Raw genomic sequence first — 16,792 nt, 5'->3', positions numbered from 1 at the left:
TAGTGTTTTTGTTTTATTATCTTTGACATAAAAGTAAAGACTTTATCCTTCAGGAAACCTACTAAATGTTCCATAATCTAGGTAGGTAGGACTGGGGTCTGAACGGATAGTTCAGAGCTTCTGCTCTTTTCTATAACCTGTAGTGAAAACAATATGGTCTATACTTGGCATGTAGGTTTCTCACTTATGGGTGCCACAAATTGGGATATGGGGGAGGGGAATGGGCAGGGTACATGCTAATTAAATACTGTAGTATTACTATAGTTAAAAAAGTGTAGTGTTTTTGCGGACTGCAGTGTTTTTGCTGACGTTACTGTAGTATTTACTACAGTGTTTTTTTCTCAGGATAATACTGTAGTATTTACTATAGTATTCTACAGTATACTACAACATTCTATAGTAAGTACTACACATGATCGAAGGATACTACAGTGTGTATGTAGTATACCATTCTACAGTATACTACAGTTTAGTAAGTACTGTAGTATTCTATAGTAAACTGTAGTATTTTTTCATGTGGACTAATGATTCATTTAACAGTATAAATGACTAACCTGATAGTGTTTGTGTGTGTCTACAACTTCAAAGCGAATAAGTACATAGCATGATCATATGGTATCATATCATACCAACCACATGTGGACAAGAAAGGCATTCCAGTGGTTACATGAGAACGCATGTATGGACAACATATGAGCCACTTCAGAAATTAACATTCTTCTACGGGGGCCCTGGTTTTAACAAGCATATTTCAGAGGGGTCTCCGATACACCAATAAACAGAGCTGATTTCACTACCATTTATAATCAGAGCCACAGAGTGAAAAAGGATCTCATAACTAACACTAGCCCTATCCTCCATTCCAGGTCCTACCTGGTCCTCACTGGCCAACACAGGAAGACAACAACACCTGGGGCCCGTTCAGTAGGCACCAAAAAGGATAAAATACATTGAACCAGAACAAGTAGCCTACTACCATAACTTATCCAATAAGATCGCACATTTTCACTGTGTGTGTTGTGTGTGTTGAGTTGTGTCTCAAACACACGTTGCCAGTTTGACTTAGCCATCATGCCACAGCCTCATAGACACACGGTAGAGCCCCCAAAAGCAGTCTCCCTGTAATGCTGGGGCCAAATGTATCAAGCATCTCAGAGTAGAAGTGCTGATTTAGGATCAGTTTTGCCATTTAGATCACAATGAATAAGACAACATGGACAGGGGGCACCTGATCCTAGATCAGCACTCCTACTCTGAGGCTTGAAACATACGGCCCTTGGTCTACTGTACAGTGTAAGGCAGTCTGTGCTAAGCCCTCTCAGATGTGGTAGTGCCGGAAGGGTAAGCCCTAAGTCCAGGCCTCGGTTAGGGTGCTGCTAAAGCCAATACGCACGCTGGCTGGCTGGCGGTGGTGTGGAGGTCACACTTTCATCTTTCACCTTTTCACCTGACAACAATAACTGAGTGAACATTCTGCAGCTATTCACTTTGATCACAGCTACTGTACAGTACATCCTTATGACTGGAGCCTTGAATCATTCAAAAGTACAAAAGAGCAAGCCGAAACACTATGGATAGAGCACTACTGGCGAGTAGCAACTGTAGATTAGTAGAAATGTGTGTGTGTGTGTGTGTGTAAAGAAGACTAGAGATCAGAGACAAGATGTGAGATGAAGGAGAGAGAGAGAGGAAGGGAAGGAGACTGGGGAAGGACTAAGAGCCCTGAAGAGAAAGGCAGCCAGTCAGTCGGTGGGCTCTGAGGTTTCACACACACAAGCACACACACACACACACACACACACACACACAACCCAGGGCTGGGCAGAGTGGGTTAGTGGGGAGCGCAGAGGAATGGAATGGTGAAGGAGAGAAAGAGAGAGGGGGAAAAAAGAGGGAGGATGTGGGACGATGAGGGAGAGGAACAAAATGGATGGATGGCAAATGTTTGAGTTTTTCTTTTCTTGAAGTCTGTAGTTAAGCTGGTCTTGGGGGCACGGACGTACAGTTGGCGAACAGACATCCCTCCAGAAGTCTAAAATTAAGAAAGAAAAAACAGAGCAAGGACTTGGGCTGGTTTTGGTGGGTGCTTTGACTGCTGTTAACAATTACAAAGTCATGATCGAATTCTCCAAAGAGACTGAAGTACTGGTCAAATTGATAGAGGGAGAGCAGAAAGGGAGAGGAGGAGAGGAGAGAGAGGAAGAGGAGAGAGAGAAGAGAGAGGAAGAGAGAAATCAGATAGTGACAGTGATGTAGTGGTGTCTGGAGAAGTGAGTATACTCTAATTTTGCCCAACATTTTCCAAACAGCCAGCCCGGCGAAGGAAAGGCGCCCTGTGTGAAAAATTATATGAGAAACAGTGACATACACACTGGATGACCTAAAATGATAAATCCCATATTGGTCTTTCAATCAGGCCATTCCAAGCTGTACTGTGCAAGTAGGCTAATAGTAGGACTGCTATTGAAACAGATAAATGAGGCTGTCAACTGAATCAGAAATTCACAGGTTTCCGTTCACTTTTTTTTGTACAGAAAAACAACACAATTGTATGTTCTAAGTCCATAACAATGCTTAAACCACATCAGGAGACCCAGTTACCCTTTAATTAAAGTGCGCAGGCACCTAGCACTGTTGTTTGGTTTGCAGTGTTTCTGTAGCACATGAGATGGAGTTTGCAATATAAATGACCACTGGACTGATGCAAATAATCATGATATCATTCTGACAGGTATGCAGTTTAATAGAGGTTTTTGGGAAAGCCTTTCCATCTACCAGAAGACGGTTAGACCCATCATTACCATCACTATATTTTTCTTGTTCCTTCATTGTTTGAAACCTGGACGTTTTACTTCATATTATGAGGCATGTCTTACCTTGCTTCAAAGTAGCCAAAATCACACCATAGAAGGGTGGAGGCAATTATTTTTATAAAGACTTACTCATATGCGTTCTCCTGTTCTAGGCTATTGGTTTTCTTTCATTGTCTAGCAGCCAGTCATTATCCTAATCATATTAGCAACCTATGACAGTTGTTGCATCTTTAAATCCCCCCTCTTTCCAATGGATATTTCCATCTCTGGAAAAGTACTTTTGTTGTCCAAATAGTTACTTTGTCCCTCTCATACTACATTCCCATCTCTTTGGTAGAACAGAATGAGAAAAAGGGATGAAGTACTCCTTTAAAAAAGTAAATGTGGCCACCAGCACCCATCCCACACTAAACCCACACTCTGATGTGGAGGAGAGATGGATGGTCGGCTTGGTGCAGAGGGGAGGAAGAAAAGAAGGGATGAGATGGAGAGAAGGAGAGGGGGTCCCATAATGAGAGAGTTGTGATACAGTGGGGCTCCAGAGCACTGCCACTCCTCCCTCTTCCTTCACCACTTCACACAGCACCAAATGCTGGGCTCACACACACACACACACACACACACACGGTCCAAAGTTTCTGATTTAATAACATGCTGATAATAACAACTTTATTTGTAAAACCAAAAAGATTTTCATACATTAGGCTCAAAGTGCTCCTTTAGACGATGCCTTGGAGCCATACGAGCAGCTGATCAGAGTTAGCTAGGGTCTTTACAGACACAGAGAATGGGTGGCTAGAGCCTTTACAGACACAGAGACAACAACAACAACAACGTCAGAGACACAGGAGAGAGAAAGAAAGAGAGACAGACAGACATAAAGCGAAAGAGACAGAGAGAGAGAGAAAAAGAGCAAGAGAGAGAGAGAGAGAGAGCTAACAGAAAGCAGGCCTGCATTCCAGGCCAGACGGCATAAGACATAGCATCACAAGGACGAATGGTTCTGGTTCTGGTTCCAGTCAGACTCTACTAGATGGTTCTAGTTCCAGTCAGACTCTACTAGATGGTTCTGGTTCCAGTCAGACTCTACTGGATGGTTCTACTTCCAGTCAGACTCTACTAGATGGTTCTACTTCCAGTCAGACTCTACTAGATGGTTCTGGTTCCAGTCAGACTCTACTAGATGGTTCTAGTTCCAGTCAGACTCTACTAGATGGTTCTACTTCCAGTCAGACTCTACTAGATGGTTCTACTTCCAGTCAGACTCTACTAGATGGTTCTACTTCCAGTCAGACTCTACTAGATGGTTCTAGTTCCAGTCAGACTCTACTAGATGGTTCTACTTCCAGTCAGACTCTACTAGATGGTTCTACTTCCAGTCAGACTCTACTAGATGGTTTTGATTCTGGATCTGGTTCCAGTCAGACTCTACTGAATGGTTCTAGTTCCAGTCAGACTCTACTAGATGGTTTTGATTCTGGATCTGGTTCCAGTCAGACTCTACTGAATGGTTCTAGTTCTGGTTCCAGTCAGACTCTACTGAATGGTTCTAGTTCTAGTCAGCTGTGTCACTGTCACTCTCCATCTAACACGACCACTTTCCTGTCTCTAATGATTAAAAAACAATTGCAGACATACAAGAGCTTTCCCTCACTCTCTCTTTCTCACATTATACGTCATGAGTGGCTGAGAAAAAAAGGCTGTCTGTTATGTGAGAAAGTACTGTAAGTCAACAAATCATGCCTTCACCACACACATACGCACACACACACACACACACACACACACACGCATGCGCCTCCTCTCTCCCACCCCACTTCCCCTCTTATAGGTCAAAAAACATCTGCCAAATTAAAAGTTTACTTTAAAAGCACTGTTTTAATTAGCGAGACATTTTATTAGATGAAAAATTAATCAAAAGAATACACACACACATTGAATCTGGCAAAAATGTGAAGGTTCTGTATTGTTTATGGTAAGCCATCTGTGTGAACCCTGTGAAAGTTGAAAACCCTTGAATCCTTTCTTCTCCCTTCTCTCCCTCTTTCTCCCTTTCTCCCCCTCTCCTTTTCTCTCCTTCCTCTGGCTCTAAAAAACACGCTGTACATTCAGGTTGAAAGAAGGAGTAACTAGAGCTGATATAAGTTCTACCTTTCATCTATTCTAAGGGTGAAAATTCATGCTGAAGCCGTTTAATTTGCTTTTCAAAACACGTTTTAGGGTTTGGGGAACAAAGGCTCACACTAACCCAGCGACTCAATCAAGCACATTAATTAGCCCTTTCTTATTTGGGGAGAGAGGGATTACATGCAAGAGAAGTCCTATTAAAAATACATTTGACCAAAAATCACTTCAATACGCTTAGAAGAGTCAAAGTTATGGAGCGATTTCAGTGCCAACAGAAACTGTATTTGAATTCAGTATGTTTTTATTTGTATTTAGATATTGAATTCATAAATTGAACTTATATTTCATGATTTGAAACTGAATTGAACACATTGAATTCCATTTCAATTTAATATTCAAAATGTTATATACAGTACCAGTCCAAAGTTTGGACACACCTACTCATTCAAGGGTTTTTCTTTAGTTTTACTATTTTCTACATTGTAGAATAATAGTGAAGACATCAAAACTATGAAATAACACATATGGAATCATGTAGTAACCAAAAAATGTTAAACAAATCAAAACATATTTTATATTTGAGATTCTTCAAATAGCCACCCTTTGCCTTGATGACAGCTTTGCACACGCTTGGCATTCTCTCAACCAGCTTCATGAGGTAGTCACCTGGAATGCATTTCAATTAACAGGTGTGCCTTCTTAAAAGTTAATTTCTGGAATTTATTTTCTTCTTAATGCGTTTGAACCAATCAGTTGTTTTGTGACAAGGTAGGGGGGTATACAGAAGATAGCCCTATTTAGTAAAAGACCAAGTCCATATTATGGCAAGGACAGCTCAAATAAGCAAAGAGAAACGACAGTCCATCATTATTTTAAGACATGAAGGTCAGTCAAACTGGAAAAGTTAAAGAACTTTGAAGTGCAGTTGCAAAACCCATTAAGCGCTATGATGAAACTGGCTCTCATGAGGACCGCCACAGGAAAGAAAGAGCCAGAGTTACCTCTTCTGCAGACGATAAGTTCATTAGTTACCAGCCTCAGAAACTGCAGCCCAAATAAATGCTTCACAGAGTTCAAGTAACAGATACATCTCAACATCAACTGTTCAGAGGAGACTGCGTGAATCAGGCCTTTATGGTCGAATTGCTGCAAAAAAACACTACTAAAGCACACCAATAAGAAGAAGAGACTTGCTTGGGCCAAGAAACACAAGCAATGGACATTAGACCGGTGGAAATCTGTCCAACCGCAGTGTCTTTTGAGACGCAGAGTAGGTGAACGGATGATCTCTGCATGTGTGGTTCCCACCGTGAAGCATGAAGGAGGAGGTGTGATGGTGCTTTGCTGGTGACACTGTGATTTATTTAGAATTCAAGGCACACTTAACCAGCATGGCTACCACAGCATTCTGCAGCGATACGCCATCCCATCTGGTTTGCGCTCAGTTGGACTATCATTTGTTTTCAACTTGACAATGACCCAACACACCTCCAGGCTGTGAAAGGACTATTTGACCAAGAAGGAGAGTGATGGAGTGCTGCATCAGATGACCTGACCTCCACAATCACCTCCCCTCAACCCAATTGAGATGGTTTGGGATGAGTTGGACTGCAGAGTGGAGGAAAAGCAGCCAACAAGTGCTCAGCATATGTGGGAACTCCTTCAAGACCTTTGTAAAAGCATACAAGGAGAAGCTGGTTGAGAGAATGCCAAGAGTGTGCAAAGCTGTCATCAAGGCAAAGGTGGCTACTTTGACGAATCTAAAATATAAACTATATTTTGATTTGTTTAACACTTTGTTGGTTACTACATGATTCCATGTGTGTTATTTCATAGTTTTGATGTCTTCACTATTATTCTACAATGTAGAAAATAGTAAAAATAAAGAAAAACCCTTGAATGAGTAGGTGTGTCCAAACTTTTGACTGGTACTGTATATTCAGTTTCAATATGGTTATATATATTGCATTCATTGTCTGTGTATCAAGTTTACAAACTATCATTTCAAGTTTATCAAAGTTTCATATATGTGACCGACCGGCTCAATTCAGTCTTATGCAGCAAAATTTGACATTTTGTTTTTTACATTGGATAAAAGTAGAGACTCAGAGCTAGAAAATGGTATATCATACACTACAGTTGAGGAACAATGGGAAAGTCATTCTGCTTTGAAAGTTGATAAACTTGTAACCCCACTTTTCAACTTCTCAGATGCATTCACATTGAGTTTTGAAATTCAGTTCTCTAAATTCAGATTCAAAAACATCTTGGTACTTTGCCAGCAAGGAATGCTAGAAGAGAACAGATAGAGTCAAACACTCTCTGTGTTAAACAGGCTTCTGGCGGTTTCTGAAGCCAATGTTGAATTTATTTTTCTTCCTATGAATTTTGTTCTAGCATTTGAACCGTAAGGGCTATAAGTTATTATGACCCCATTCCTGAAAGCTAAGACTCTCTGAAACATGGGCGTGCCTTCTGTTCCCCTCTATGATGCTCACAGGACGTGCAGAAGGGAGTGTGAAAACCCCCCCAATTTGGCCCCCATAGCAATACATACTGAACAAAAATATAAAACGCAACATGCAATCATTTCAACGATTTTACTGAGTTACAGTTCATATAAGGAAATCAGTCAATTTAAAAAAATAAATTAGGCCCTAATCTACTGATTTCACATGACTGGGCAGGGGCAGAGCCATGGGTGGGCCAGGGAGGGCATAGACCCACCCACTTGGGAGCCAGGCCCATCCAATCAGAATCAGAATTTTTCCCCACAAAAGGGCTTTATTACAGACAAACATACTCCTCAGTTTCATCAGCTGTCCGGGTGGCTGGTCTCAGATGATCCCGCAGGTGAAGAAGTCGGATGTGGAGGTCCTGGGCTGGCGTGGTTACACGTGGTCTGCGGTTGAGGCCGGTTGGACGTACTGCCAAATTCTCTAAAACGACGTTGGAGGCGACTTATGGTAGTGCAATTAACATTAAATTCTCTGGCAACAGCTCTGGTGGACATTCCTACAGTCAGCATGCCAATTGCATGCTCCCTCAAAACATGAGACATGTGTAATGATCATGCTCTTGATATACCACACCTGTCAAGTGGATGGATTATATTGGCAAAGGAGAAATACTCACTAACAGGTATGTAAACAAATTTGTGCACAAAATATGAGAGAAATAAGCTTTCTGTGCATATGGAATATTTCTGGGATCATTTATTTTCGGCTCAAGAAACATGGGACCAACACTTTACATGTTGCTTTTATATTTTTGTTCGGTATAGTTGAATAGCCCTGTCATAGCCCTTCTACGGGTAGCATTTCCCTATTTAATCTTGCTCTGCTGACTGACTGGGTTCGAACTGGGTCTCCTGCATGTCACAAGACTATGTTCGCGGTAATGCAGAATCCTCCCTGTGTCCAATGTTCCCGCTGAATTCTGACCCAAGAAATGCTCCCACATACAGTTGAAGTCGGAATTTACATACACTTAGGTTGGAGTCATTAAAACTTGTTTTTCAACCACTCCATTCATTTCTTGTTAACAAACTATAGTTTTGGCAAGTCGGTTAGGACATTTTTTATAGACAGATTATTTCACTTATAATTCACTGTATCACAATTCCAGTGGGTCAGAAGTTTACATACACTAAGTTGACTGTGCATTTAAACAGCTTGGAACATTCCAGAAAATGATGTCATGGCTTTAGAAGCATATGATATGCAAATTGACATCATTTGAGTGAATTGGAGGTGTACCTGTGGATGTATTTCCAGGCCTACCTTCAAACGCAGTACCTCTTTGCTTGACATCATGGTAAAATCTAAAGAAATCAGCCAAGAACTCAGAAAAAAAATGGTAGACCTCCACAAGTCTAGTTCATCCTTGGGAGCAATTTCCAAATGCCTGAAGGTACCACGTTCATCTGTACAAACAATAGTACGCAAGTATAAACACCATGGGACCACGCAGCCATCATACCGCTCAGGAAGGAGATGCGTTCTGTCTCCTAGAGATGAACGTACTTTGGTGAGAAAAGTGCAAATCAATCCCAGAACAACAGCAAAGGACCTTGTGAAGATGCTGGAGGAAACAGGTACAAAAGTATCTATACCCACAGTAAAACAAGTCCTATATCGACATAACCTGAAAGGCCGCTCAGCAAGGAAGAAGCCACTGCTCCAAAACCGCCATAGAAAAGCCAGACTACGGTTTGCAACTGCACATGGGGACAAAGATCGTACTTTTTGGAGAAATGTCCTCTGGTCTGATGAAACAAAATTAGAACTTTTTGGCCATAATGACCATCGTTATGTTTGGAGGAAAAAGGGGGTTGCTTGCAAGCCGAAGAACACCATCCCAACCGTGAAGAACGTGGGTGGCAGCAGCATGGTGTGGGGGTGCTTTGCTGCAGGAGGGAATGGGGCACTTCACAAAATAGATGGCATCATGAGGAAGGACAATTATGTGGATATATTGAAGCAACATCTCAAGACATCAGTCAGGAAGTTAAAGCTTGGTCGCAAATGGGTCTTCCAAATGGACAATGACCCCAAGCATATTTCCAAAGTTGTGGCAAAATGGTTTAAGGACAACAAAGTCAAGGTATTGGAGTGGCCATCACAAAGCCCTGACCTCAATCCTATATAAAATGTGTGGGCAGAACTGAAAAAGCGTGTGCGAGCAAGGAGGCCTACAAACCTGACTCAGTTACACCAGCTCTGTCAGGAGGAATGGGTCAAAATTCACCCAACTTATTGTGGGAAGCTTGTGGAAGGCTACCTGAAACGTTTGACCCAAGTTAAACAATTTAAAGGCAATGCTACCAAATACTAATTGAGTGTATGTAAACTTCTGACCCACTGGGAGTGTGATGAAAGAAAGAAAATATGAAATAAATCACTCTCTACTATTATTCTGACATTTCACATTCTTAAAATAAAGTGGTGATCCTAACTGACCTAAGAAAGTGAATTTTTACTAGGATTAAATGTCAGGAATGGTGAAAAACTGAGATTAAATGTATTTGGCTAAGGTGTTTGTAAACTTCCGACTTCAACTGTACATATACACATATCCTTTAAAAATATATATTTCCCTTTATTACTTTCCAATCCCACGACCCATTGACACAGTCAATTTTACATTCATTCTATTTTGTTTGTTTTTACTCCTGAACTTCCTCTACCCTCAACCTCTCCGATAATTTTCATGATGTCCATCCGGTTTGCTTCTATATGCCATATCTTTCTAACTGTGCTCTTTCTTAAAAGCTCTCAACCTATAACCTATATACTTATTATGGACACAGTATGCTTTACATTAGTTATCTTGTTGTTTTAGTTGTTGTTAGTTGTTATTAGTTCCAACCTTCATCTCCATTCAACACCACCCATCTATCTCTTAACACCATCCATATTGGATTTCTATTTGCCATATATTTTTCAACTGTACTGTGATGTTTTACAAATGTTCTGAACCCTTCTATTCTCATTGTTTCTACAGATTGTAAATTGAAAATAAACATTTTTGCTAAAAGTATTATTATATTATTGATCGATTGACTATGACTTTTCAGATCACACAGTAGTGCTATCTGCAGGGTTAGCTCCACAGTAGTGCTATCTGCAGGGTTAGCTCCATGTAAATATTGCAATCCTTTAGCCATACCAGGACCGGTGTCCAAAAACAAGCTACAAATGGACAGTACCAAAACAAATGATCTAATGATTCTGTCTCTTCGCAGCAAAATCTGCAGAGCTGGGAAGATTGTATCCCCCATATAAATAACATTCTATTGGTAGCAAGAATTTTGTATAATAATTTAAATTAAAAAATTCGACATTTTGAATCCGGCGTCGTTTTGCGTATTAGTTCATAAACACTATGCCATGGAATCGGTACATCAAAAATCTCTTCAACTATTTTGCAATCTATATGAGACGGCTGTCAATCCTTCGGTTCTTAAATGAAACTGGTATACTTTTTTGTTTATCACAATTTTCTTTAACCAATTATGTTCTTTAATGCAGGGCCGACAGACAAGTTCCTTACTTTATCCCCCTTCCACTTTCCTCTTCCATTTTTGCGGTAATGCTGCAATTATTTGGTTGTAATTTTGGGTAGAGCAGACATTTCCATATGTTTTTGTTAGCTGTGATACCTATGATATCATTTGCGAAGATTATACCTTTTTTTAAAATTTCTTCAAAAAATAATGGTTTTTTATCAATTAGTATATTTAAAGTTTAACCACAATATTTGTTGCATTATTTGTTCTGTAGTTTCTGGAGGATTAAATTGACATTGCAACCAACTTTATATGGCTTGTTTTAGAAATAGTGATATTTGGGAGATGATTTCCTTTTCAAATAACTGAAAGTGAGTGGCTGTAATCTGAATAAAGGGAAAAAGGCCATTCTTGAACATGGGGTGAGACAATCTTACTAATGCTAGAGAACCAGTTCGGATTTAAGTATAACTTTTGTATGACTGAAGCTTTTAGAGATAGGTCTAATGCTTTAATATTTAATAATTTCTGTTCTCCGAATTCATATTCATTATATAAATAGGCCCGTTTACTTTTAATAAAATTGAATATTTTTTTCTCATATAATTTAAAAAACTGTTCACTAGGCGTAGGCAAGACCATAAGTAAATAGGTAAACTGGGATAATACTAAAGAGTTAATCAGCGTGATTTTTTCACAAATTGACAGGTATTTACCTTTCCATGGTAGCAAGATCTTATCTATTTTTGCTAACTTTCTATTAAAATGTATTGGAGTAAGATCATTTATTTCATTTGGGATATGTATTCCAAGTATATCCACATCACCATCAGACCATTTTATTGGTAAACTAAATGGTCTTGTAAAAATTGTATTTTTTAGTGATCCAATACGTAATATAGTACATTTATCATAATTTGGTTGTAATCCAGAGAGGTTAGAAAATGTATCTAGATCCTCTATGAGGCTGTGGAGGGATTCAAGTTGTGGATTTAAAAGAAAACATGAATCATCAGCGTACAATGACACCTTTGTTTTAAAGCCCTGGATTTCTAATCCCTTGATATTATTGTTGGATCTGATTTTAATAGCTAACATTTCGATGGCCATAATAAATAGATATGCCGATAGTGGACAACATTGTTTCATACATTTTTTTTCTGAAAAATAGCCATTATTTACTGTTTTACACCTAGGGTTACTATACATGATTTTAACCCATTTTATAAGAGATTCTCCAAAATTGAAATGCTCCAGGTATTTATTCAAAGTCTGCTATGAATAACAGGGCCTGGTTTCCCAGATTTGGTTGAGGTTGGGGGGATTGTGGAGGCCAGGTCATCTGATGCACTACTCCATCACTCTCCTTCTTGGTAAAATAGCCCTTACACATCCTGGAGGTGTGTTGGGTCATTGTCCTGTTGAAAAACAAATTATAGTCCCACTAAGCCCAAACCAGATGGGATGGCGTATCTCTGCAGAATGCTGTGGTAGCCATGCTGGTTATGTGTGCCTTCAATTCGAAAGCACCCCCACACCATAACACCTCCTCCTCCATGCTTTACAGTGGGAAATACACATGCTGAGATCCTCCGTTCACCCACACCGCGTCTCACAAAGACATGGCGGTTGGAACCAAAAATCTCAAATTTTGACTCCAGACCAAAGGACAAACTTCCACCGGTCTAATGTCCATTGCTCTTGTTTCTTGGCCGAAGCAAGTCTCTTCTTCTTATTGGTGTCCTTTAGTAGTGGTTTCTTTGCAGCAATTCGACCATGAAGGCCTGATTCACACAGTCCCTTCTGAACAGTTGATGTTGAGATGTGTCTGTTACTTGAACTCTGTGAAGCATTTATTTGGACTGCAATTTCTGAGGCTGGTAACTCTAATGAGTGTATGTAAACAGCAGAGGTAACTCTGGGTCTTCCATTCCTGTGGCGGTTCTCATGAGAGACAGTTTCATCATAGCGCTTGATGGTTTTTGCAACTTCACTTTAAGAAACTTTCAAAGTTCTTGAGATTTTCCGTATTGACTGACATGTTTTAAAGTAATGATGGACTGTTGTTTCTCTTTGTTTATTTGAGCTGTTCTTGCCATTATATGGACTTGGTATTTAACCAAATAGGACTATGTTCTGTATACCCCCCCTACCTTGTCACAACACAACTGATTGGCTCAAACGCATTAAGAAGGAAATAAATTCCACAAATTAACTTCTAACAAGGCACACCTGTTAATTGAAATGCATTCCAGGTGACTACCTCATGAAGCTGGTTGAGAGAACACCAAGAGTGTGCAAAGATGTCATCAAGGCAAAGGGTGGGTATTTGAAGGGTGGGCAGAGCATATGAGCGGAGTGGAGCGGGAGCGAGCGTGGAGCGTGAGCGGACGGATTTTGAACAGAGCGCAGAGCGGCATTTTTAAAAGGACGGAGCGTCGCCCTATGTCCCGCTCCAATTTCGCTCGCTGACACCACGAGTCTGAAGCATGCTCAAGCCTGACCCAGAATCCATCTGTTTAATTTAATTTGTGTCGTCCATGAATTTGTATTTTATAGAGCGAGAGGAGCAGCAGCAGCAACAAGAGAAAAGGGTTGAGGAATTCAAAAGTGTATTCACTGCACGCAAAGGCCCAACCATAACAAGGGAGAGAAAAAGAGAGCTGGATGTAGCATTTTTTGAAATGATTTTCATGGACTATGAACCGCTGAGTAAAGGAGAACGCGAAGGGATGCAACACTTCGCCAGCGCAGCTCAACCGGGCTACACCCCCCCAAGAAACTATGATAAATCAGTACTTTACTTTGTCAAATTTACATCTGAGATGCCCCATTCACATGCTTCAGCTGGCGATCAAAAACGCCGTTAACAAGCACGACAACATAAATAGGCTGTTAGTGAAAGTCGGGCACCTGGTGAAAAGTGTACGCAAGAGCACAGAGGAAACCGACCAATTAGGTGTCCGCCCCACAAATGCCTGCGCCATTCGATGGAGCATCCAGCTGCGGTTGATTCAGTCGTTCATCCGGTTGTTCCAAAAAGACCCGTTATGGTAAAACAAAACTTAAGTCTAATGTTGCTAACATCACCCTGAATCAAGTACGGCAGCTGACGCACCTTGTCAGTGTGCTGACACCACTAGCAGACCTCACAGACAAAATGCAGAAGGAGCTGGAGAACCTGGGGATGATCCTCCCTGCTGTCACAGAAATCAAATCCCTGCTCACCGATTACACTCACGCTGCACTTCCAATGGGCATCGCTGCTTTTGCAGAAACATTGGCAAACAACGTGTCAATTCGCTTATGGAATATACTATACTGATTAACATCTCATTGTAGCGTCAGTGTTAGATCCCCGTTCAAGACAGAATGGATAATCCGAGATGAGTCTGTATGCAACAAATTCGGGGAGATAAAGTAAGGCTGTGGTTTAAGCTAAAAGTGAAATACATGCAGATTTTGTTCCTTTTTTGGAGTGAGCGGGGGGCGATTTGAGTGGAGCGCGATGCAAACTGCGTTGAGCGCTGAGCGATAATGAGCGGACTGGCCTGATGTGGCTTTGAGCGGGGGGAGCGGAAGGGTGAACAGCTCCGTGAGCGAGGAGCTGAGATTCTCACCGCTCCACTCCGCTCATATGCTCTGAGGGTGGGTATAAAATAATTATATATTTTGATTTGTTTAACACTTTTTACGTTACTACATCATTCCATATGTGTTATTTCATAGTTTTGATGTCGTCACTATAATTCTACAAGGTAAAAAATATTAAAAAATAAAGAAAAACCCTAGAATGAGTAGGTGTGTCCAAACTTTTGACTGTTAGTGTATATATATATTTTTTAAACCAGAAATATTACATTTACATATATATTCAGACCCTTTCCTCAATACTTTGTTGAAGCACCTTTGGCAGCGATTACAGCCTTGAGTCTTCTTGGGTATGACGCTACAAGCTTGGCACACCTGTACAGTGGGGGAAAAAAGTATTTAGTCAGCCACCAATTGTGCAAGTTCTCCCACTTAAAAAGATGAGAGAGGCCTGTAATTTTCATCATAGGTACACGTCAACTATGACAGACAAAATGAGAAAAGAAAATCCAGAAAATCACATTGTAGGATTTTCAATTAATTTATTAGCAAATTATGGTGGAAAATAAGTATTTGGTCAATAACAAAAGTTTCTCAATACTTTGTTATATACCCTTTGTTGGCAATGACACAGGTTAAACGTTTTCTGTAAGTCTTTACAAGGTTTTCACACACTGTTGCTGGTATTTTGGCCCATTCCTCCATGCAGATCTCTAGAGCAGTGATGTTTTGGGGCTGTCGCTGGGCAACACAGACTTTCAACTCCCTCCAAAGATTTTCTATGGGGTTGAGATCTGGAGACTGGCTAGGCCACTCCAGGACCTTGAAATGCTTCTTACGAAGCCACTCCTTCGTTGCCCGGGCGGTGTGTTTGGGATCATTGTCATGCTGAAAGACCCAGCCACGTTTCATCTTCAATGCCCTTGCTGATGGAAGGAGGTTTTCACTCAAAATCTCACGATACATGGCCCCATTCATTCTTTCCTTTACACGGATCAGTCGTCCTGGTCCCTTTGCAGAAAAACAGCCCAAAAGCATGATGTTTCCACCTCCATGCTTCACAGTAGGTATGGTGTTCTTTGGATGCAACTCAGCATTCTTTGTCCTCCAAACACGACGAGTTGAGTTTTTACCAAAAAGTTCTATTTTGGTTTCATCTGACCATATGACATTCTCCCAATCCTCTTCTGGATCATCCAAATGCACTCTAGCAAACTTCAGACGGGCCTGGACATGTACTGGCTTAAGCAGGGGGACACGTCTGGCACTGCAGGATTTGAGTCCCTGGCGGCGTAGTGTGTTACTGATGGTAGGCTTTGTTACTTTGGTCCCAGCTCTCTGCAGGTCATTCACTAGGTCCCCCCGTGTGGTTCTGGGATTTTTGCTCACAGTTCTTGTGATCATTTTGACCCCACGGGGTGAGATCTTGCGTGGAGCACCAGATCGAGGGAGATTATCAGTGGTCTTGTATGTCTCCCATTTCCTAATAATTACTCCCACAGTTGATTTCTTCAAACCAAGCTGCTTACCTATTGCATATTCACTCTTCCCAGCCTGGTGCAGGTCTACAATTTTGTTTCTGGTGTCCTTTGACAGCTCTTTGGTCTTGGCCATAGTGGAGTTTGGAGTGTGACTGTTTGAGGTTGTGGACAGGTGTCTTTTATACTGATAACAAGTTCAAACAGGTGCCATTAATACAGGTAACGAGTGGAGGACAGAGGAGCCTCTTTAAGAAGAAGTTACAGGTCTGTGAGAGCCAGAAATCTTGCTTGTTTGTAGGTGACCAAATACTTATTTTCCACCATAATTTGCAAATAAATTCATTTAAAATCCTACAATGTGATTTTCTGGATTTTTTTCTTCTCAATTTGTCTGTCATAGTTGACGTGTACCTACGATGAAAATTACAGGCCTCTCTCATCTTTTTAAGTGGGAGAACTTGCACAAATGGTGGCTGACTAAATACTTTTTTTCCCCACTGTATTTGGGGAGTTTCTCCCATTCTTCTTTGCAGATCCTCTCAAGCTCTGTCAGGTTGGATGGGGAGCGTCGCTGCACAACAATTTTCAGGTCTCTCCAGAGATGTTCGATCAGGTCCAAGTCCGGGCTCTGGCTGGACCACTCAAGGACATTCAGAGATTTGCCCAGAAGCCACTTCTGCGTTGTCTTGGCTGTGTGCTTAGGGTCGTTGTCCTGTTGGAAGGTGAACCTTCGCCCCAGTCTGAGGTTCTGAGCGCTCTGGAGCAGGTTT

General features: G+C 41.0%; 1 protein-coding gene across 2 annotated transcripts in view; it reads right to left on the bottom strand.

The window, feature by feature from the left end:
* Positions 1–16,792, bottom strand: part of fancc (FA complementation group C) — a 48,339-nt gene that overhangs the window by 12,262 nt on the left and 19,285 nt on the right. The window lies entirely within an intron of this gene.

This window comes from Coregonus clupeaformis, chromosome 16, assembly GCF_020615455.1.
Source record: "Coregonus clupeaformis isolate EN_2021a chromosome 16, ASM2061545v1, whole genome shotgun sequence".
Taxonomy (NCBI): Eukaryota; Metazoa; Chordata; class Actinopteri; order Salmoniformes; family Salmonidae; genus Coregonus; species Coregonus clupeaformis.
Note: the sequence above shows the minus strand (reverse complement) of the source record. Positions and strands in the feature narration are given on the sequence as shown.